Here is a 22,707-nt window from a genome sequence, read left to right as displayed (position 1 = left end):
CCTCTTAAACGTGTCCTTTGCAGCATGCCATATCAGTGAATGAGAGCATGTGGTGTAATGGCCAGATGATGATCTTCCGGCCTTTCAAAGGGAACCCGAGTCTCGTCTGTGGCTCAACACATCATATGAACCTGGACAAATCACTTCATCTCCCCCAGTGCAGTGCCTACCTAAGATGAATGTGTTATTTTGATGCCACTTAATGGGATATGCCAGACCCAGACATTTCCTTAGTGGAGTCTTGACATGTATTTATGCACAGTGACAGCACAGCACCCTTCAACACTGCTGCCTTCTCCTCAGTACAGGAAGACATAGCTTGACAGCCTTTCACATTTACCACTCCCTCCTCGCTGCTGAGAGACTCCTCACAAAATCTTCACATTGTTCACTCCCCTCGGTGGTGAGAGACTCCCCAAATACAGGTTTAAATTGCACTCTCATTTCTAAGTGGTGTTAATCTTTCCAAGTACTCTCTTTTTTGACAGCTTGCAAAATATACTAACAATTTTCCTGCCTACCTCATGCTGGGGTGAGGCCTGGACTTGTCTGTGAATTGTTTCAATGCTCTCTGTGACCTCCCACGGCCACTGGCCTGCAAGACCCAAATAATATCTTTCACTCCGAGTTCTCACATGACATTTTATATTCCCACAAACATTCTTACTGATACAGCACCTTCTAATATTACATCTACCCTTTGAATTAATAAGAAGCTATTGAGATGTGCGTGTTTTTGCACTCAGGGCTGGTTTTAGGGAGGTGCGATCGTGGCAGCCACATCTGGCTCATACTTTGGTGGGGGTACTATATTTAAACATACATTTTTGTTTTAAAACTCATAAACTTCACTGTTCATCCAGCAGTTTCAGGCAACAATGAAAATGTCAACGACAATTTACTGATATCAAGAGTGACTTTTATGCTCTGGGAGGGATGCCAAACGTCATTGGCTCCATAGATGGGACACATGTGGCTTTGGTACCATCACAAACAAATGAACAGACATACAGAAATCGTAAATATTTTTACTTTAACAATACCCTGGTTGTATGTCTGCCTGACATGACAATCTCACATGTCTGTGCACGTTTCCACAGATCCGTACACGACGTATACATCATGAGGAATAGCAGGATCCCGCAGATGATGTCCCACCTGCAAACCAGTGTGCCTAGCTTGTTGGTGTGTAATGTCTGTTTACCTTGTGTGCTTTTTGTATCTATGGTTTTAACCATCTTCTCAGAATCATGATATATTTCTTTGTTTGTATGTAGGTGACTCTGGATACCCCAACATGCCGTGGCTGCTGACACCACTCAGAAACCCTTTTACCCCTGTTGAGATACATTATAATGAGGCAGATGGGAGGACCAGGCGAGTGATAGTGCGGACATTTGGACTACTGAAAAGCAGATTCCGCTGCCTTGAGTGGACAGGAGGGGCCTTTCAATATGCACCTGACAAGATGTGTAAGATCATCAGTGTGTGTTGCACGCTACACAGCCTGGTAGTGAGGTAAAAGCTACCTCTCATCCAAGATGATGACGACCAGCAGCCTCCAGCAGGGGGGGGGTCCAGCCCTGGGTCAAGTTGCCAATGATGATGAGGGTGAGGGTGATGTTCGGAGCAAGCTCATCAACAACCTTTTTCATGATTGTGAGAATACAGTGATGAGTTGACCCAGCTCTTTTCTTTGCCTGACATGTGTATGTAGTGCAATGTCTCTGCGTACGTGTGGCTGCATGCTACTTGACCTGATCGATGCAGTTATGTGTCCATTGAGTTAGTATGTTTTCCATTACAGTTTTGCCATTTGTCCTGTGACTTGTTTCTGGAATTTGTATGGGAGATGTATGCAGATATTTAGGTATTTCAATACTGTTCTCGGTCTGTCCTTAACAGAGCCCTTTGGCAGTTGTCTTGTGTTATGTGACCTCCAGAACACACAATGCTGTTACAGAGTGCAACTTTATTTTAAAACCTGATACGGTGCCACAAAACCCAGAGCTGACATTTCTGACCCTCTTGGTTGTTAATAAACCTGTACTCCACATTGGGGGGTGCCTCGTCTGTGTACACACATCAAAAATTCCTTGGCATACTGTACCTGTTGCATGATTGCTACTTTCTCTGAATTAGTTTAGTGTATGTGCATTTATGGTGTCTTTTCAGTTCACAATAGTGGAGGCAATGAGTATGTGTGGCCTTGCAATTTTTTGTTGTGTTGACCTTGCAGTGTGTATCTCTCATATGTGTCACAGCTCCATGACTCACAAGACTGTGCTTTAATTGCTGTAGTTGTTTTCCTGAACAGTATGTGCTTAGCAGGTCATCATCTCTATGTCACAAACTAAGTTTTATTCACCACAGAGGCAAGTATTTTATGATCATGATTTAATTTAAATGCATGTGTGAAATAGTACACAACATTGATAGTGTTGTACAGTGTGATATAAATCTAAAGTTCACAGAAGAGTTGTTGGTAGACAACATTTACAGAGCCAAGTCCACAGTCATTTGAGTCAGTATTCCAACTTAGACCCTCCATCCTATGTGGGAGAGTTCCGTGTCAGTCAACAAGGTGTACGCTTTGCACACAATGGAGGATATCAGGAGCAGGTGTTCACTTCCTGGGGGTTTGCATGGCCATCTGTCTCTCAATTGCCCTTCTTCGGATGTCCCCTCTTCTTCTTTTCAGGGGGACCCTCAGGTTAAGGCTGCAGCTGTGCTGTGGACTCTGCGCCAGGGTCCTCATCCCTCCATGTGGCAGGTGCAGGTGTTGTGGCACAGATGTAGTGGGCACAGAGGGCAGTGTGGTCATGTTGTCAGCAATCTGGCAGAGGCATGTGAGTATTTCCCTGTGCACCACAGTGAGGTCATCCATTTTGTCTATTTTAAACTCCATCCTGGACATGTGGGTCTCCACCCGAGACATGTGGGATCCCATTCTGGAATTACAACCGGTTTAGACACTTTCATTCCTGCTAAATGGGTCAAGGGGCGAACCTCTACCTGGTACAATGACTCGCTGATTGTTCTTAGGAAAGCATGCAAAAAAGCTGAACGAGACTGGAGAAAGCACTATGACTATGAGAAAAAACTATGCTATCTTGCTAAAATTAAGCTCTATCATAGATCTATTTGTACAGCTCGCGCAGCTTTTTATGCAAATGAAATAAGGTCAAGTCCCAACCCAGCAAAATGCATTTTTAAGATTTTTAAAGATCTCAGGACTAAGAAAGCGACAATGCCTGTCATAGTGTCTGCGCAGCAGTGTGATGAGCTTGCGACTTTCTTCGTGGAAAAAGTACAAGCCATCTATCAATCTTTTCCACACATCCCTTTATATTCCATCTCTTCACCTTTCAATGATGGGACTAGTCCAATGTTAACAGCAATTCCAAACATCTCCGAGGAGGAGTTCACCAGACTGAGTGGTAGAATTAAAACTGGCTCACCCTCTGATCCTTTGAGGCCTTCACAATTTAGTGAGTCACTTCCGATTTTTCGGCAGCCGCTTTGTCAAATAATTAATTTGTCCTTTGCTACTGCTACTGTTCCGGTTTCATGGAAACAGGCATGGGTGTTGCCCATTCTTAAAAAGCCCACGTTAGACTCCTCTAAACCCGAGAACTTTAGACCAATATCCCTCCTCCATTGGGTGGCCAAGATTGCAGAAGCGCATGCCAACAACGTGCTTACTCAGTTCTTGAGCTTTAATTATATCCTGGACCCATAGCAGAATAGATTTCGACAGGGCCATAGCAGGGAAACGGCTCTTTTGGCCACTACTGAACATCTTCGGTCAATTTTTGATGCCGGTCAAAGTGCGGCGCTGTTTTTGCTTGATCTCAGCACCGCCTTTGATACGGTGTCACATGGCATCCTTCTTCAGTGATTAGAGGTTGCGGGGGGTCACCGGGTCGGCCTTGGAATGGTTTAGATCTTTTCTGACTGATAGATCCTTCCGAGTGTGCGCCCCCCCGTTCCTCTCCCAGACCCACTCCATGGGGCAGGGGGATCCTCAGGGCTCAGCATTGAGCCCATCGCTGTTGAATCTCTATGTCCAGACTCTGGCTGCTGTCGCTAAACAGTGGGACCTCACTATGATCTCATACGCAAACGACACACAGCTTGTTGTTACCTTGGCTGAGGGGCACTCTACAACGGCCACCAGATTTAGAGATGGGATGGCGGTGGTAGCTGAATGGATGGCCACCAATTGCTTGCAAATAAATGCTAACAAAACTGAGGTTCTGCTGGTTGGGAAAAATGCCACACTGTGGAGTGAGCACTGGTGGCCATCGGCTCTAGGAGACATGCCTATGTCCAAGACAGTGGTTAAAAATCTTGGAGTCTGGATGGATTCAACTCTCAGTTTCCAGACCCACACAAGGAAAGTAGCCGCCACCTGTGTCGGTCTGTTGCGAGGTCTTAAACCTCTTCTGAAATTCTTTGATCTGTCATTGGGACAGCTAATCGTGCAGGCGACTATATTATCGCGCCTGGACTATGTTAGCTCCCTTCTTTTGGGGGCAAATAAGGCGGAGATACTCTGGCTGAAACGTGTCCAAAATTCTGCAGCTAGAATTTTGGTGGGTCCTCCGCGTTCCTGTCCTGTGGGTGCCACTATTCAACGGTTGCACTGGCTTCCTATGGAGAAGCGGATCCATTTTAAATTGTTATGTCTATCCTTTAAGATAGTGAAAACTGCCAGCCCTGAGTTACTGAGCGAACTTCTCATTTCCTATGTCCCCCTCGCCAGCTTCGCTCATTGGGGCAACACTTGATTGTTGTCCCACGGGTCAAACTATGCCGTGCAGGTGGGCACTCTTTCCGCTCTCTGGCCGCCAGGATATGGAGCCTGTACAAATCCGGGGCTTGGACTGTTTGCTCGCCTTTAAGAAAGCTATTAAAACTTTCCTTTTTCCCTCAGTGTAGTCTACTGGTCCTGTACTGCTGTGTGTGTTATTCGATCTATTGTAGAGCCGGGACGCCCCTTTGCCCTTTGGGGCAGCTGCACGCTATATAAAACTTTTTAACATAACATAACATAACATGCATTTATGATGCATCCTGACTGTGGGTCATTACATTAGTTTGTAGTCAGGAGATAGTTAATATTTTCCATACTATCAGGTTATTTTAAGCATGGCACTTGGATAATCCCTAATAAACATATTTTTTGTCCAAGTAGTCATTTTTAAATCCTCACACACTTGAGCACTGCACTTCACTAGAGTACATACGGTTTGAACATCCACCTTGGCATGAGTCATTTAGGAGCATGAGGTCAGGTACCCAGCGGGGCAAGGTGGCTCAGGGCTGTGGTCCTAGACCTGAATCTCCTTGAGCTCCAGATGACGATGTTCCGCCAGTAAGGGTGGGCCGATGGACTCTTGAATCTAGCCAGGTGGTGGGCAAACGATTAGAAATCGGGCAGCATCTCAGTCGTCTCCAGTTACTTTCAGATTTGACTGGGCATCTCTTTATTAGTTGTGTAAACTGTGATTGGGGAGCAGAGGTGTTTTCAGTCTTTAATCAATTCCCCCTAGACCCTTATCTACACTTTATTTTCGTCATCTTGCACAACTGCACCATCTTCAGGACATTACCTCACCCCGCGCACTCTCACACCACCCCTACCCACATGAGCAGGGCCTGTTGTTGCAGGCACAGACATCACTGAGCCTCCATCACTGTTGACAGTGGTGTGGTTGTCCGTCAACTCTGGAGTGCCCTGTGTAGCTGTGCTGTCTGTGTTCTCTTGCCTTGGTCTATCCGTATTGGTAGAGATCATCTGGGTGTTGGCAGATGTAGAAGGAGTGGTCCCAGGGGGTGCTGGAGTTACAGGTGCTGGTGCTCCATGCCGATCCACACCGGAGGGACCAAGTCGTTCATCGTAGTCCAAAGAGGACTGAGAAACATCCACACAGGAGAGCTCATGGTTAACTAGAGTCTGGGACTGGATTCTTGTTCTGTTCCTGCAGTGTCCCCAGCAGGACCCTGTGGGTAGGAGAGACACACAATGTATGTTGTGGTTTTACATACATCAACGGATCACAGACATTACAGTTACTAATGTACTTCATGATGAGTGTATGTACATTGCATTGTCCGCAATTGTTAAAGACATTGTAATTACAACGTGAAGCATTTTGATGAGCACATAGAGCTTTGTGCATGAGAGACTTATGTATTGATTCACTGACTGTACATGGCCATTGAAACTCAAGTGCCACCCTGGGGCAGACACAGGTGTGTAGTTTTCTGTATTTATGCTTTCCCAATGACATATGTGCACTTCCTCTTACAATTTATGGCAAGATTTGTGTGTTTGTGCTGCCATTTTTGCATGTATTTTTCCGTCACATTGGTGTGTCACACATCACAGTCACGGTCCAGTATATATGTGATGAATTGAGAGGTACTTTTTGGGTGTATGCATTCCTAGTTGTCATCACATTGCACTCATGTGATTGTGTTACCATTGCCAATGAGGTTGCTGCTGATGTTTGTACGTGATGACGTCATTTATCTTGTCCATGTCCTCCATGGGAAGAGGAGTCAGGCAAGGCTGCTTTCTTTTTTTTTTTTTTTAATCCTCATCTGGCCGACACACGTTCCTTAGATGCAAAGAAGACGACCACCTCACTGCCATTGGGAGCAAGGCCCTAGAAATTGAGCCGCTACACAGACTAGGCAGAATTTATTACGGGTTGGTGAGTAATACAATGCACCTTGTTAACGCTCCTCTAGGCAACTTCGTGCCTGTAAGGCCAGTATGTAAAATGGCGGAGTCGGGGCAGACCACAATACAGAGCCATGGAGTAAGTGGGCATAATCATCGGATCTTTGGGGGGGGGGAAAAAAAAAACCCCAAGGAGGCGAAGAACGCTTCACTTCCACTCTATCAGAAATTTCCAAAATGTGAGGCTCTGGACTCTACTAGTTCTTTTCAGGTCTACCTTAGATATTTCATAGAGTGAGGTTAACCAAGCGGAGTGAGTGGGAGGGATGGTATCCACCCAATGCATACAAATCTGCCGTCTTGCCAACAAGATAGCATAAAATAGAAAAAAACGCGCTGCCCCAGTGATATTCTGATCAAACCCAAAGATGACAAGTGGTAGGGCTAAAGGAATGTTGATCTTGAGAATTGAATCTAAAGAGACTTTAATCTCCTTCCAAAAAGCAGAAATGAGTGGGCATTCCCAAAACATATGTGTATTTGAGGCTGCTAGTAGTTGGCATTTGTTCACAGCTTTTCCCGTCCTGGTATTTAGATAGACGTAAAGGGGAAAGATACGCCCGGTGTAAAGTAAACAAATGATTACGTCTAAGCCAGGCGGGTTTAACTAATTTATACAGAAGTGAAAAGGATTTTATCCACAAATCCTCATCTACTGACCCAATTTCTCTTCCCCATAGCTCCATTGGGAGGTTGAAATCACCATCTGTCTCTTCCAATATGGACCAATACCAGAGAGCCACCTCCTTACCTCCTATCTGTTTTTCAACTAGGTGTTGTTCTAGGGGGCTATGTCTCCCAGTATTAAGATTTTTCCTGATTAATTCCCTGGCCCAACTGCTAATTTGTATATACTTAAATCTTGACAGAGTCGGCCCCACTTTCTCCCTAAGCTCCACCCACTCTATCAAGATGCCTCCAGATATCAATTCACCCCATCTTAAAAACCCAGCTGTTATTAGGGGGGTTGCCAGGGAATCTTGCAAGCACAATGGGAGCCCAGGAGAGTCCCATATCTGAGCGTAGTTGGAAAAGTATGCCAGGCCCACTTTACGTTTGATTTGCACCCATGACTTCAATAATGTTAATAGAGTCTTGAGCCTCACCTTCTTGAAGAACTTTCGATCTCCAAACTTAAATAGAAACCCATCAAGCGGAAGATTTGCCCCTACCAGCATTGCCTTAAACAATCTCCCATTTGAGGAGAGGTCTGGTGACTTCAGGAGCATTCTTGAGTGGGAGAGCTGGAATGCCCAAGAGTAATACTGCAAGTCTGGGAGGGCCAGCCCACCTTTTTCTCTCCTCCTCCTTAATTTTTTCCAGGCCAACCTAGTAGCTTTATTGCCCCAAATGAAAGAATTAATTTCTTGCTGGCATTTAAGAAGTTGCTTGGAGTCAAAAGCCAAAGGAATGGTGTTAAAAATAAAAGTCAGTTTCGGAAGAATAGACATTTTTACTATGTTTACTTTCCCAAAAATTGATAATCTAAGACCCGCCCAAGATTTCAATAGGGCCCTACATTCTCGGAAGACCAGATCTAGAATAATTTTTGCTAGGGTGTCAATGTCTTGCGTTATTTTAACTCCGAGGTAGCGGATTGAGGGTGCCACCCCAACGCCCGGATTAGCAATATTCCACGTCATGAGCTCAGTCTTCTCAGCGTTGATATCATAGCCTGATATGTTTCCAAATTCTTTAGCTTTTTCAACCACAATGGGGAACGCGGTTGCTGGGTCACTAGTGTAAATTACTATATCGTCGGCGTAGAGTCCTACCCTTTTTTCCCAACCACCGAATATGAATGAGGAAATTCTAGGGTCGTCCCTAAAGGATTGTGCAAGTGGTTCAATGTACATATTAAAAAGTAAAGGGGACAGGGGGCACCCCTGTCTTGTTCCCCTGCTGATCTGGAAGGGCTGGGTACAAGAACCATTGACCAAAATGCTTGCACTAGGTTTGGCATACAACAGACCAATCGCTCTCCGAAAATTTGGCCCTATTGCAAATTTCTTCATGACCTCAGCTAAATATGCCCAATTTACTCGGTTGAACGCTTTTGTAGCGTCGAGGGTCATAATGGCCAGAGGAAGGGAGAACATTGAGGCAATATCCACTGCCCCTATTAGATCATACGTTAGGTCTGACAGCTGTCTACCCCGTATGAAGCCCTTCTGGTCAGTGTGTATTATTGAGCCAACCTCGCATCCCAACCGATTCGCCAACACAGCCGCAAATAACTTATGGTCGCTATTTAAAAGCGAAATTGGCCTATAAGAGCCACATTTGGCCGGGTCTTTCCCGGGTTTCGGGATCAAGACTATAGTTGCCTCCCCCCATGATTTCGGTGGAGTAACACCATTGGATAAGATGTCATTAAAAAGTCTTGTGAGCACTGAGACAATTTCTGGTGCCAACACCTGAAGTAATTCACCGGGAAGACAGTCAGGGCCCGCTGCCTTACCCCGCTTCATCTTTTTAATAGCTTCACTCACTTCTTCCTCTGAAATGGGTCTATCAAGCCGGTCGCTTTGTTCCGAGGTAAGAGTGGGAAGAGTAATCTTCTCTAACCATCTAAGCTTAGATAACGGATCGTCCGAGATCTCCTCTTTATAAATTTGCTGGAAAAACTCCAGAAATGCTTCTCCTATATCTCTAATAGAAGATCTTTTGTAAGTCTCCCCCTCTACGCTGATGTGCTTTATGTGTTTTTTTGGCCTGGTCAGATTTGATTTTCCAAGCGAGGACCTTACCCGCAGATTCACCATATTCAAAGTTTGAGAGCTTACTTGCTTCCCATCTCATTGCAACCCTCTCTTGAAGAATACTATCCAGCTTCTCCTTTAATTCCTTACGTTGTTCCTGCTCTATATTAGTCCCATTTCCGGAGCCAATACGTTGATCAAGGAGGGCAATTTCCATTTCAATATTGGCGATCTTTGCCCTGTATACTTTCCCTCAATAAGAGGCCCTGTTGGTTATATGGCCTCGCAAATATGCTTTATACGCCTCCCATACTTTACCTATCTGAGTAGAATCTATATTGGTGTCCATAAAAAATTTTGTTTCTTGGATGAGAAGGTCAGTTTCCTCTTCTTCTAAAAGAATCGTACGATCGAATGACCAAGAGGTATGAGGAGATTGCTGAGATAGGTGTAGAGAAAAAGATATGGCAGAATGATCTGATAAGTGCGAGGGCAAGTATATTGAATCCTTCAGGGAGTCTCTTAGTGAATAACTAAAAAGAGCATAATCAATTCTCGACTTATGATTGTTCTTATGATTGTGATATGATACGCCGAGTGCATCACCTGCTCTCTCCCTCCATGGATCCGCCAATCCAAGCGTTGACATGACAACCCCCAGCTCCTGCCTGGATTTCTTATAGGTTAATGCCCTTGAGTTGGGGGATTTGTCCAATTTTGGATTGAGTACTAAATTGAAATCTCCCATCCAAATTATTGGGTCGTGAGTTATTAAGAGTTGGCTCTGGATTTTGTTCAAATATGAGGGGTCGTCCTGATTAGGACCATAGTAACCTACCAGATTATATGATCTACCCTCTAGGCTTACTTTGACATATAACCACCTACCACTGCAGTCTTCCTCATAGGCAAGAATCTGAGCTTTAACTTGCCTTTTGAATATGATAAGGATACCCCGGATATTTGCATTATGATTGGTACAAATAAAACAATCTACCCATCTAACTTTCCTCAACATATCCTTCACTTCTTGTTGAAGAAGGTGTGTTTCCTGAATGACAATGACCTGCGCTGGAGAGTCCCTCAAATATTGTAGTATTCTATACCTTCTACTCTTGACACGCAGGCCATTGACATTCCAGGACAAAAATTGTACTACCATCATCTGGTATCCTTACTTCTACACAGACTCATTGACTTGATATAAGGAAAACAACTCCCTAGGCAGATTAAACAAAACTGAGATATGTTTAGTGAGGTTTGTAAGTGTAAATCAGTGTCTGACAAATGAGGATATTTTGCAGTTTTACCCCCTCCCCCCCTCCCCTCCCTGGAAACCCCCCCCTTACTTAACCTGGCCGTTGATGCCAGATTTGTCTCTCTGAGGAGCCCCCCCTCGCCCAGCCCTGTTACGTGTTGTTGGTTTGAAATATAATCCGGCAGTATCAAATTTGATACCCTTAGAGGGGAAACGTCATGAGTGAAAGATACAGAGAGTGGTGATAATAGGTGTGGTAGAACCTGTTAGAGATTTCCTCAAATTTCCCCAGGAGAAAAAAGAGAAAAAGAAAGGAGGAAGGGAAAAAAAAAGGAAAAAAAGAGGGAAAGAGGGAAAAAAAAAGAAAAAAAAAGGGGAAAAAAGAAAATATAATAAAAAAAAAGGCAAGGCTGCTTTCTTGCTTTTCCATGCTAATTACAGTGAGGTCCAGAGGTTTGGTGTCTTTGTGTTATGGTGCTGCAAGTTGTACGCCTCCTCCAAACCAGCCCAGATTACTCCTTGTGTGAAAAGTGTAAATGACTGTGAGGGTAGTGTAGTGGCATGGATGTTGAGAATGCTGCACGATGTAGGAGTTGAAAGCAGCTCACTGCAGTGCTTTGTGTAAATGACACCATGCAACAGTGTCCTCTATCTTTCTGTGGTCGTTCCCTTCACTGTCAGGTATCCCTTGTCAATGATGTATATGTAGCTTCGTGTGTGTATTGATCTGTGCTATGTCTACCTCTATCCACTTGTCCTGTTCTCCACACACCTTCACAGCCAGCCCAGGGTGCGCCCCTGGTACAATGCATCCCCAGACAATGAATTGAAATGTACAGTTAAGATGGCTGAGAGTGTGAACATGTGTCAGAGTGCCAGTGCCTTGGTGTGACTTGTGGCCAATTCATACATCACCCCCAGGGCATTTACTTTACCTGCCATGAACTGACTGGTCCCAAGAGTGCAATTTGTTGTAGTTGAGAAGGTGTTGGTAGAGCAGGCCTTGCTAGCAGTTGGAGTCATTACAGAACCTTCTCCTCCCCCAGAGGCCAGATAATCCCCCATGAACCATGCGTCCAATACAGGGAGTCAAAGTTTATGTTCAAGGTGTTTGACAGTGATGTCCTGGTGTGTGTTTATGCACAACTCCCAACAGGGCCTTGTGCTCCCTACACCAGAGGCTAGTATCAGCCATCTTGTTAGTACATTTCTACTCCCTGTGAGGTGAGCATGGTGTATGGTGGTATTCCTGGGACATGTGGGAGGTGGACTGTTGACTGTGACTACGACTCCCATCTTGCTTTTGGGTACACCCACCATCCCAGTAAACCATACTTTCCTTCCTGTGATGCAGCTTCCCTGTGAGTGAGTGATGCTATGCTGGCAAGGAGTCAGATAGTGGGGCCTGGAGTTTGTTTGAGCACTACTCCCAACAAGGCCTTGTGCTGCCTACACCTGAGGCCAGTGTAAACCATCTTGGCCGTTCTTTTACACTCCCTGTGAGGTGAGCAGGGTGTATGGTTGTATTCCTGGGCCATGTGGGAGGATGACTGTTGACTGTGACTACGACTCCCATCATGCTTTTGGCTACACCTACCTTCCCAGCAAACCATACTTTCCTCCCTGTGAGTGAGTGATACAGTGCTGTCAGGATGTCTGACAGTGGTGTCCTGGTGTTTGTTTGAGCACGACTCTCCCAACAGGGCCTTGTGCTCCCTACAACAGAGGCCAGTGTCAGCCATCTTGGCCGTTCTTTTCCACTCCCTGTGAGGTGAGCATGGTGCATGGTGGTGTTCCTGGGCCATATGGAAGGAGGACTGTTGACTGTGAAGATGACTCCCATCATGCTTTTGGCTATACCCACCTTTAGAGCAAACCATACTTTCCTTCCTGTGACACAGCTTCCCTGTGAGTGAGAGATGCAGTGCTGCCAAGGTGCCAGACAGTGGGGTCTGGAGTTTGTTTGAGCACTACTCCCACAGGGCCTTGTGGGGCCTACACCAGAGGCCAATGTCAGTCATCTTGGCAGTTGTTTTCAACTCCCTGTGCGGTGAGCATGGTGCATGGTGGTATTCCTGGGCCATGTGGGAGGAGGACTGTTGACTGTGACTATGACTCCCATCATGCGTTTGACTGCACCCACCTTCCCAGCAAACCATACTTTCCTTCCTGTAACACAGCTTCCCTGAGTGTGAGTGATGCAGTGCTGGCAAGATGTCTGACAGTGGTGACCTGGTGTTTGAGCACGACTCTCCAGACAGGGCTTTGTGCTCCTTATACCAGAGGCCAGTGTCAGCCACCTTGGCAGTACTTTTTCACTCCCTGTGAGGTCAGTATGGTACATGGTGGTGTTCCTGAGCCATATGGGAGGAGGACTGTTGACTGTAACCACGCCTCCCATCATGCTTTTGGCTACACCCACGTTCCCAGCAAATCAAACATTCCCTCCTGTGACGCAGCTTTCCTGTGAGTGAGTGATTCAGTGCTGGCATGATGTCTGACAGTGGTGTTCTGGTGTTTGTTTGAGCACGACTCTCCCAACAGGGCCTTGTGCTGCCTACACCAAAGGCCAGTGTCAGCCATCTTGGCAATACTTTTCCACTCCCTGTGAAATGAGCATGGTGCACTGTGGTGTTCCTGGGCCATGTGGGAGGAGGACTATTGACTGTGACAATGACTCCCATCATGCGTTTGGCTACATCTATCTTCCCAGCAAACCCAACCTTCCTTGCTGTGACTCTGCTTCCCTGGTAGCGAGTGGAACTGTGCTGGCAAGATGGCTGATAGTGTTTGTTGGTGTTTTGAGCCAAAACATTGCTGTATTTATTACTAAGTTTGTACATGGTATGAGATAGTTACATGTTACCATCCTTACCTTCCTGTGACACAGCTTCCCTGTGAGTGAGTGATGCAGTGCTGGCAAGGTGTCAGACAGTGGGGCCTGGAGTTTGTTTGAGCACTACTCCCAACTGGTCCTTGTGCTGCCTACACCAGAGGACAATGTCAGCAATCTTGGCAATTTTTTTCCACTCCCTGTGAAGTGAGCACGGTGCATGGTGCATGGTGGTTTTCCAGGGCCCTATAGGAGGAGGACTGTTGACTGTGACTATGACTCCCATCATGCTTTTGGCTATACCCACCTTCATAGCAAACCATACTTTCCTTACTGTGACGCTGCTTCCCTGTGAGTGAATGATGCAGTGCTGGCAAGGTGTCAGACATTGGGGCCTGGAGTGTGTTTGAGCACTACTCCCAACAGGGCCTTGTGCTGCCTACACCAGAGGCCAATGTCAGCCGTCTTGGAAGTTCTTTTCTACTCCCTGTGAGGTGAGCATGATGCATTATGGTGTTCCTGGGCCATGTGGGAGGAGGACTATTGACTGTGACTATGAGTCTCTTCATGCTTTTGGCTACACCCACCTTCCCAGCAAACCCAACCTTTCTTCCTGTGACTGCTTCCCTGGGAGTGAATTATTATTATTATTAAATTATTAAATAAATTTGTAAGGCGCAACAGCTACCCAGAAAGGGTTTCCTGGCACCTGAACAGGGACTGAGAGCAGGAAAAAGCAGAAATGGAAAAAAGTTACTGATTGAATAACCGGGTCTTCAGGGAACAGCGAAAACAAAAATAGTTAGGATCTTTGCGGATGGCAAGAAGGAGAGCATTCCAGAGAGTAGGCCCAAGATAAGAAAAAGAGCTGCCACCCATCCTAGCGTGTTTAAATCAGGGCACCACAAATTTTTCCATGGAAGCTGAACGGAGATGGTGAGTAGGAACATATGGGCAAGCCAAAGAGAGCAGATATTGAGGAGCTAGATCCCATTTGATCTTAAACATATAACTCAGGGCTTTAAATTGTATACGGTTTTCCACCCTGAGCCAATGTAAGTCGCGGAGATGGCCAGAGATGGGTGTGAATCTGGGGACACTGCATAGTAGTCTCGCTGCAGCGTTCTGCAGCAGCTGCAGCCTACGGGTCACAGCCTTATTAGCACCCAGAAAAAGGACATTACCGTAATCCAGCCACGAGGTGATAAGGGCATGGATCACAGTCTTCTGGTTGGTCTTAGGTAACATCCAAAGGATTTTCCTAAGCCATATTAAGATGGTGAAGTAGGTGGCTGTGACCTTGACTGCATGATGATGCATGGATAAAGAATCATCAATATAAATGCCCAGATTAAGGAGGTGACTGGAGGGCTGCGGGAGAATCTCAGCAGGCCAATGTAGTGGGCCTCATAGATCTTTCTCCTTGCCAAGAACTAAAACCTCGTTTTTTTCACCGCTCAGTTTCAAGAAGTTCTGGTTCATCCATGTAGAACCAGGATCAGAACGAGATAATGAAAAGATGATCTGAGAATCATCAGCATAGGTAAAATGAGTCAGGCCGACCTTCTCAGCAATATCCGCTAGAGGCCTAACATATATATTAAAAAGTAAGGGACTCAGTGTCGAGCCCTGAGGTACCCCAAAGAAAGATGGATAGATGTTAGACCTATCTGTAGCGGAAAAGATCTGAAAGGTATGACCATCGAGAAAAGAAACAATCCAGTCCAGAGCAGAACCACAGATGCCAAAGGACCTCAGCATGTTAGCAAGTATGGGATGGGAGATAGTGTTGAACGCTGCACTAAGATCTAATAATACGAGCGCAACAGTTTCCCCATCATCCAGGAGGTGGCAAAGCCTCTCTGTGACCCCCACCAAAGGGGTTTCAGTTGAAAATCCAGCCCTCTACCCAGATTGAGAAGGGTGAGGATTGTATTGGTCTCAATAAACTGTGCCTTTCAAGAATTTTAGAAAAAATCGGCAGGAGAGAAATCGGATGATAGTTTAGTAAGAATACAGGATCAGCAGTCGTTTTTTTTAGGAAGAGGAGTTACCATGGCATGTTGCCACAATGGAGGAACCGTGGACTCCGTTAGGGAAGAGGTTAATGTATCCAAGATAACCTTCATGTGGCAGAAGTCGAGTTGCTTAAGAATAGAAGTTGGTAATGGGTCATTAGGAGAGCCGGACTTGACTTTATCCAAAATAAAAGAGAGAGAGGACAAGTCAAGAGGGGGCCAAAAATCCAAACAAGGGGAAGTAGTGCAATACTCCATAACTGAGTGTGACCTATCAGCAGCCAAGTTAGATGAAGATAGAGTGAGAATAGCGGCTATCAAATTTGATTGCGACGACATGGATAAGGGAGAGTGAGCAATTTCAAGATGAACCTTCTCAATTTTTTGAGTGAAGAATTTGGCCAGGTCTTCGCACTGCTGTTTGTTCAAAGGCGTGGGGTTGCCAGTAGTTTCTGATCCGCCCAGATTTTTTTACTAACCCAAAAACTGTGCTGGCAAGATAGTTGACAGGGTTTGTTAGTGTTTTGAGCCAAATCCTTGCTGTATTTGTTACTAAGTTTGTACATTTTATGAAATATTTACAAATTTCTCTGAGATTGCAGGTATTGTGTTTATTATGCATGGGCCAAAAATATGTTCCGCTCGCGAAATTTGCGGATTTTAGGCAATTGCCGCAAAATTCGCAAATTCGCGCCCAGGCGGATTTTTTATTTTTTGGTTTATGGTCAGCTCACTCAAAGGACCAAAGTTACAGGCACACACGGTCATTGGAGGCAAATCATCTGGCCGTTTACGTAGCTGCAGTGTAGGAAAAGCACTATACATTTACCCAACGAGGTAGCACTTACTTATTAGCCAGTAGAAAGTACTCCAGTTGAGTGGCGGTATTGCACAAAACGGTGGCATCTTCGTGGATTACTATGCAGGGCAGGATTCATTCTGGCACGAGGCTCCTGTCACAAAAATTGAACCTCAACAGGAAGCACTTACAGATATAGCAGGTGCCCGAGTTGAAACTCAGATTCAGTAACGTTTTAATCAGCCCAAAACATTAGTGAGCACGGTCGAGGCTGGGCAAGTGTCTTTTAACCCCATATCTGCCATCAAAAATTAGCTGTAATGCTCGAGGGAGGTCTTTGAATACATGAGTTTCTCGAGCGCAATCCCCATGTAGTTCCTGTGACCAGGAGGCTGCCTTCTCCTCACCTGCTGCCCAGCTCTCTCTCTGACCCTTTATACACAAGAGCATATTGACAGGCATAGAAGCCCGCCCGTTTGGCCCCACACCACACACTAGCGGTATCAAACGTCTTCCAGCCCTTCCCCAACTATGATGGACCGCTCACTCAAGGGACCTCGGCGCCTTTTGGCTCGGTGGCAAAGTTACAGGCACACATGGTCAGTGGAGACAAATCTTCTGGCCCTTTGCGCAGCTGCAGTGTAGGAAAAGCACTATACATTTACCCAACGAGGAAGCACTTACTTATTAGCCAGTAGAAAGTACTCCAGTTGAGTAGAGGTATTGCACAAAGCGGTGGCATCTTCGTCGATAACTATGCAGGGCAGGATTCATTCAGGCACGAGGTTCCTGTCACAAAAATTAAACCTCAACAGGAAGCACTTACATATATAGCAGGTGCCCGAGTTGAAGCTCAAATTCAGTAACGTTTTAATCAGCCCAAAACATTATTGAGCACGGTCGAGGCTGGGCAAGTGTGCTTTAACCCCATATCTGCTGTCAAAAATTAGCTGTAATGCTCGAGGGAGGTCTTTGATTCCATGAGTTTCTCAAGTGCAATCCCCATGTAGTTCCTGTGACCAGGAGGCTGCTTTCTCCTCACCTGCTGCCCTGCTCGCTCTCTGACCCTTTATACACAAGAGGCATGTTGACACGCATAGAAGCCTCGCCCATTTGGCGCCGCACCACACACTAGCGGTATCAAACATCTTCCCGCCCTTTCCCAACTATGATGGACAGCTCACTCAAGGTACCTTAGCGCCTTTTGGCGCGGTGGCAAAGTTACAGACACACATGGTCAGTGGAGACAAATCTTCTGGCCTTTACGCAGCTGCAGTGTAGGAAAAGCACTATACATTTACCCAACGAGGTAGCACTTACTGATTAGCCAGTAGAAGGTACTCCAGTTGAGTAGAGGTATTGCACAAAACGGTGGTATCTTCGTGGATAACTATGCAGGGAAGGATTCATTCTGGTACGAGGCTCCGGTCACAAAAATTAAACCTCAGCAGGAAGCACTTACAGATATAGCAGGTACCCGAGTTGAAGCTCAGATTCAGTAACGTTTTAATCAGCCCAAAACATTAGTGAGCACGGTCGAGGCTGGGCAAATGTGCTTTAACCCCATATCTGCCGTGGAAAATTAGCTGTAATACTCAAGGGAGGTCTTTGAATCGATTAGTTTCTCAAGTGCAATCCCCGTGTAGTTCCTGTGACCAGGAGGCTGCGTTCTCCTCACCTGCTGCCCTGCTCGCTCTCTGACCCTTTATACACAAGAGGCATGTTGACACGCATAGAAGCCCCGCCCGTTTGGCCCGCACCACACACTAGCGGTATCAAACGTCTTCCCGCCCTTTCCCAACTATGATAAACAGCTCACTCAAGGGACCTCGGTGCCTTTTGGCGCGGTGGCAAAGTTACAAGCAAACATGATCAGTGGAGACAAATCTTCTGGCCCTTTGCGCAGCTGCAGTGTAGGAAAAGCACTATACATTTACCCAACGAGGAAGCACTTACTTATTAGCCAGTAGAAAGTACTCCAGTTGAGTAGAGGTATTGCACAAAACGGTGGCATCTTCGTCAATAACTATGCAGGGCAGGATTCATTCAGGCACGAGGTTCCTGTCACAAAAATTAAACCTCAACAGGAAGCACTTACATATATAGCAGGTGCCCGAGTTGAAGCTCAAATTCAGTAACGTTTTAATCAGCCCAAAACATTATTGAGCACGGTCGAGGCTGGGCAAGTGTGCTTTAACCCCATATCTGCTGTCAAAAATTAGCTGTAATGCTCGAGGGAGGTCTTTGATTCCATGAGTTTCTCAAGTGCAATCCCTATGTAGTTCCTGTGACCAGGAGGCTGCTTTCTCCTCACCTGCTGCCCTGCTCGCTCTCTGACCCTTTATACACAAGAGGCATGTTGACACGCATAGAAGCCCCGCCCGTTTGGCGCCGCACCACACACTAGCGGTATCAAACATCTTCCCGCCCTTTCCCAACTATGATGGACAGCTCACAAGTGATTTTGTCACCTTTTGGCGCGGTAGCAAAGTTACAAGCACACATGGTCAGTGGAGACAAATCTTCTGGCCCTTTACGCAGCTGCAGTGTAGGGAAAGCACTATACATTTACCCAGCGAGGTAGCACTTACTGATTAGCCAGTAGAAAGTACTCCAGTTGAGTAGAGGTATGGCACATAACGGTGGCATCTTCGTGGATAACTATGCAGGGCAGGATTCCTTCTGGCACAAGGCTCCTGTCACAAAAATTAAACCTCAACAGGAAGCACTTACAGATATAGCAGGTGCCCGAGTTGAAACTCTGATTCAGTAACGTTTTAATCAGCCCAAAACATTAGTGAGCACGGTCGAGGCTGGGCAATTGTGATTTAACCCCATATCTGCTGTCGAAAATTAGCTGTAATACTCAAGGGAGGTCTTTGAATCCATGAGTTTCTCGAGCGCAATCCCTGTGCAGTTCCTGTGACCAGGAGGCTGCTTTCTCCTCACCTGCTGCCCTGCTCGCTCTCTGACCCTTTATATACAAGAGGCATGTTGACACGCATAGAAGCCCCGCCTATTTGGACCCGCACCACACACTAGCGGTATCAAACGTCTTCCCGCCCTTTCCCAACTATGATGGACAGCTCACTCAAGGGACCTCGGCACCTTTTGGCACGGTGGCAAAGTTACAAGCACACATGGTCAGTGGAGACAAATCTTCCGGCCCTTTACGCAGCTGCAGTGTAGGAAAAGCACTATACATTTACCCAAAGAGGTAGCACTTACTGATTAGCCAGTAGAAAGTACTCCAGTTGAGTAGAGGTATTGCACACAACGGCGGCATCTTCGTGGATAACTATGCAGGGCAGGATTCATTCTGGCATGAGGCTCCTGTCACAAAATTTAAACCTCAACAAGAAGCACTTACAGATATAGCAGGTGCCTGAATTGAAGCTCAAATTCAGTAACGTTTTAATCAGCCCAAAACATTAGTGAAAACGGTTGAGGCTGGGCAAATGTGCTTTAACCCCTTATCTGCCTTCGAAAATTAGCTGTAATACTCGAGGGAGGTCTTTGAATCCATGAGTTTCTCGAGCGCAATGCCCGTGTAGTTCCTGTGACCAGGAGGCTGCTTTCTCCTCACCTGCTGCCCTGCTCACTCTCTGACCCTTTATACACAAGAGGCATGACACTCATAGAAGCCCCGCCCGTTTGGCCCCGCACCACACACTAGCGGTATCAAATGTCTTCCAGTCCTTTCCCAACTATGATGGACAGCTCACTCAAGGGACCTCGGCGCCTTTTGGCGCGGTGGCAAAGTTACAGGCACACATGGTCAGTGGAGACAAATCATCTGGCCCTTTACGCAGCTGCAGTGTAGGAACAGCACTATACATTTACCCAACGAGGTAGCACTTACTGGATTAGCCAGTAGAAAGTACTCCAGTGCAAATCACAAACAAATCCACGAGTTCACGGGAAAATTCACCGATTTGTTTGCGATTTCGCTCAAATTTGCGGACCGCAGATCCGCAAAATTAGCCCATACTTAGTATTTATCCAACTTGCATACACATCACAGTATATGTAGCTTTGGGTTGATATGGCTTTGCTAACAGTGACCCGCTGAGAGTGATGTCTGTGGGTGCATATTGCCTCACACTTTTGACTAGTTGTTTATGTACTCACCAGGCTCTGGTATTCCTGATAATCCATAGATTCCCTCCGGTGGGAGGATGGCCCGCACCTTCTCCTCCCATGAAGTGAAGTATGTAGGTTTTGCAGGAGGGCCATTGCCGGCCTGCTGGTTCAGGGCATGGTCTCTGCCAATCAGCTTCTTGACCCTCCTTCGCACATCATATTACCTGTTCCTGATCTCGTCCATTGTGCGCAGGCAATGTGCTTGTGCGTTCACCATGTTCACAATCCTCCCCAAATCTTGGTTTTCTGGGACATGGAGGTCTGTTGGACCAATGTGCCAAATAACTGTGGCTCTACTCTGAGAATTTCATCTACAATGACTTCCAACTCACTATCTGAGAATTTTGGATTCTTCTTTGGGGGCATGGTGATGGGTGGTGGTGGAGATGGATGTGTGTGTGAGTGTGAAAATGAGGGTGAGTGAGTGTAAGTGAAACTGGGTATTTGTGAGTATGCTTTTAGAGAGTTTCTAGTGGTTTAAAGGTTGTGTGGTGGGTGAGTAACGAGTGTGTCTCTCATTGCAGTGTGGTAGTGTTCTCTGCTTGCTGTTCAGTGGGATTTGCTAAGGATCATGGTTAGGATTTTGGGCCTTTAAGTAGGTGGAGTTGTGGGTGTGTCTTACATGACTTGGAATTTTTTTTTCTTTGACAATGCTTCTTTAGTCTGTTTCTGTTGGCTTCCGTTGAGCATGATGGAGACGTTCAGTTGACAGCCACGGATGCTTTTCTCAGGATTTCCAGGGTTGTCCGAGTCTGTCACACTCACATTATGCTATGTAGCATCGCTTGCGTACGAGTCTGTTGTGTAGCACGGATGCTAGGCTAGGTAGCATCGATCACGTACGAGTCTGTCGCGTCACACTGATGCTAGGCTATGTGGCATCGTTCGCATATGAGTTAGTCGCGTCGTCCTCTTTCCCAGTCGTTTCGCATTGACGGATTGTTTACCGTACGAGTCGGTCATCCGTGTTGTACTCCATTTGAGTCGTTTGTATTTGACACGCATTGCATCGTACTAGGCCATTGGGACAGCGTGTGTATGAGTCGGTTGAAGGTCGGTCCAGATCCGTTTCAGCCGGACCGATTTCCGACCGAGATTGGAATTGGGCCCTGAGTCTATATTTACATATGCAACGCACACATGGAGGACTCTAAAAAAATAATACATCACAAATATGTTTTGAAAGACTTTCTTTAGAATCTGCCCACCAGGTCGTAAAATAAAAAAGAAGAAAATAGCACAAAAGAAGGCTAGAACAAATACATATTAAAAAGTGAGCTCTGTGTAGCATTTTTCTCTTCTCTGCAATCACTTCATATTTTTCTCATATTCTGAACCCTATTTCTACTAATATTAGAACACTGTGCAGGGTGACTCAGCAAATCTGTAACATGTTTTATGTGCACTTGGTCTACAATGATGCTGTCAAAACTGTTCTCACCCAATAGCTCTATTAGACTATCATGTAAGCTAACCGTATGGAATAGAAATGCAAGCTACACTACCCTCATATATGACAGAAATACATGACCGCCAGCAGCAATTGTGTTCTTTGATCTGCAGTTTAAAGAATTCCAGTTACATATATTTAAAGTGAAAGTGGCCTTGCCATGAATGAAAACCTATTTTGGTAGGTTACAGAAAGGTGCCCCTTGTACGCCCAGAAGGATTGGCCTTTAATATGTAAAAATGTGGAACACTACATAGTTCAAATAGTGTGCCCTTAAAGTGACTAAATATCCAAAAATGGTTTTCCTTGTGTAGGTCAAGCAAGCTTCTACTCAAACAAGACTTGGTTAAATTCAAACTCGAAATGAATATATTTGCATGTGAAAATGCTATAAAAGTGATTCATAGTAATTTCCTATTTAGTTTTACCGTCTAATTTCATATTGTTAGAAGGCATATTTTTTATAACTTTACTGAGAAAAAAACTTTACTTTCTAAGCCAAAACTGACTTAGAACTAGTTTGTCACTCATACCACCTACCGTGGTCCAAAATCGATCCCTGCCTGCGTTTTAGCCCTGCTCTGCTAAGGACAATAGCCTTGCATGTTGCCCCAAGGAACAGTTAGAAGAACAAATGACAGTATTTATACACTTCTTTTTACTTGGAGAGGTCCAATAAAGCTGACAGGATCTGTTACCATTCATTCCCAGTGACCCCTAGACTTTCTAACCCCAGTCTTAGCACAGGGG

This window comes from Lissotriton helveticus, chromosome 1_2 (assembly GCF_964261635.1).
Source record: "Lissotriton helveticus chromosome 1_2, aLisHel1.1, whole genome shotgun sequence".
NCBI classification, from domain to species: Eukaryota; Metazoa; Chordata; class Amphibia; order Caudata; family Salamandridae; genus Lissotriton; species Lissotriton helveticus.
The sequence above is the reverse complement of the archived record's forward strand: the minus strand, read 5'-3'. Positions refer to the sequence as shown.